Source organism: Micromys minutus (genome assembly GCF_963924665.1).
Source record: "Micromys minutus genome assembly, chromosome: 18".
Classification (NCBI taxonomy): Eukaryota; Metazoa; Chordata; class Mammalia; order Rodentia; family Muridae; genus Micromys; species Micromys minutus.
Genome location: NC_137953.1, coordinates 39,571,084 through 39,573,523, shown reverse-complemented (window position 1 = coordinate 39,573,523; position 2,440 = coordinate 39,571,084).

The window sequence follows — 2,440 nt, the reverse complement described above, 5'->3', positions numbered from 1 at the left end:
TGGTGCCCACATCTCACTTGCTTCTTCAGGGATATTTACCACTGTCAGCAGACACGGGCAATCAGTGGGATTGGAAAACAGCTACGGGTATAAGCAATGGAAAGTGATGTCTCCAGATAGACTGGTGGAAAAGCAAGTGACTGTGCCTTTATAATGCTGTATATAGTTGTCTCTTCAGCTTTTTGATTTATACGTTGATGTTTTAACTTAGTCTATCAAGACTTTCAGAAATTTTGTGCTCGGTCTCCAATTCCTCACACCATTATACAAGTCGCTGCTACAGATTTCTTTTCTGGTTCATTTTTCTTTTCCACACATTGAGACTATTGTTCTGTGATCCTCCCCTAGTTGAGGCACATTGAGTAGTAATGGATCTCTAGTTCAAGCCAATAAGGATCCTTTGTTCAAGCTACTGGTTTGGGTATGGTTAGTAAAGGACATGGCAGAGGGAACCGAACAGTATTTTGTATGGTCAAGTGGATGATTCATCCCTTTTCTTTGGTTCTCATTATACCTATAACCTTCTGCATCAATCATGTCTGACCCTCAGATCAGGAAGGAAGGAGTTGATTTCATCATCCTGTAGCTTTATTTAGACTTTACTTCAAAGATCCTATGCTTATATGATTCACATTATGATTCTATTTGCCTTCCATTTTGTCTGTGTTTTGTTGCTCATCTTTAAGAATATTCCTTGAGAAACCTGTCTATAGACTTATTATTACTACAGATATCATCCAGACTTGGCACAGCAAGTTGCAGTAAAGCTAGGTGTATCTTTTTCTATTGAGTTGAGACAAAGCAGCCCATTTAGGGGGAAAAGATCCAAAGGTAGACAATGTAGTCAGAGACAGCCCCTGCTTCTGCTTTAGGAGTCCCACATGAAGACCCAGCTACACAACTGTTACATATGTGCAGAGCGCCTAGGTCCATCCCATGTGTGCCCTCTGGTTGGCAGTTCAGTCTCTATGAGATCCTATGGGCCCAGGTTAGTAGATTCTGTAGATTTTCCTATGGTGTTCTTGACACCCCTGGCTCCTTCTCTCCTTCTCCCCTATCTTCTACAGGATTCCCCAACCTTTACTTAATGTTTGACTGTGGGTCTCTATATTTATTTTCATCAGTTCCTAAGAAAATCCTCTAAGATGACAGTTATGCTAGGCTGCTGTCTGGAAGTATAGCAGAATGACATTAATAGTGTCAGGGGTGGTCTTCTTCTCAAGCATGAGTCTCAAGCTGGGCCAGTCATTAGTTTTTATTTTCCTTAATTTATGCTCCATCTTTACCCATGAACCTCACATAGGTAGGACAAATCGTGGGTCTAAAGTTTTGTGTTTGGGTTATTGTTTGGATTCTACCTTGGAAGTCTTTTTTTTTTTTTTTTTTTTTTTTTTTTTTTTTTTTTTTGGTTACCAGAGAAGACTGTTTCCGGTTCCATACACCCCATTGCTAGGAGTCTTAGGGTCATCCTTTCCATGAATTCATGGAAGCCTCAATGATCAAAGATTTTCTTTTTTCTTTTGTAATTTAGAATAGAGTTTATTTAGGATATGGAGAGGGGAGTTGAGGCAGTAGTAGAGACAGAGACAGAGACAAAGACAGAGAGAGAGAGAGAAGGAAAAGAAGAGGGAGAGAGAGAAGTAGAAGTATAGGCCAGCCATAATGATAAGAGAGAGAGAGGGGGAGGGGGATGGGGGAAATGGAGAGGGGTGGGGAGAGGTAAGGGAACAAGAGCAAGAGAAGAAAAGAAGAGGGTCATGCATTTTCTAGCTTGTCCCAGAGATGCTCTCCTGATTGTGGTTGTCTCTTTTAGTATTTTCTCCTTCCATCCTCCCCCCAATATATCCTTCCTGCTCACCTCTACTCCTCTCCAACTCAGTTCCCTTCCTCAATTGACCCTTGATGTCTCTTCTACTTCCCTTGCTCAATGAGATTCAAGTGACACACCCACCCTTTGGGTCCTCCCTTTTCTCAGCTTCCTTGAGTCTCTGAATTGTAGCACCATTGCTCATTTATAAGGGAGAATAGCATGTGCATGTTTCTGGGTCTAGATTACCTCACCCAGGATGCTCTCTTTCTAGTTCCATCTATTTGTCTGCAGATTTTATGGTTGTTTTTTGATAGCTGAGTAATATTCCTTTGAGTAAATGTCCCACATTTTCTTAATCCATTCTTTGGTTGAGGAACTTCTAGGTTGTTTGCAGTTTATGGTTATTATGAATAAAGCTGATATTAACACAGTTGATAAGTGTTCTTGGAGTATGGTCTGTTGAGTATATGCCCAGGAGTCGTATAGGTGAGTCTTGAGGTGAAACTGTTTCCAATTTCCTGAAAAACTGTCAAATTGATTTCCAAGAAGGCTGTACACATTTGCACTCCCAGCAGCAATGGAGAAGTGGTTCCCTTTCTGCACACCCTAACCAGCATGTGCTATCACTTC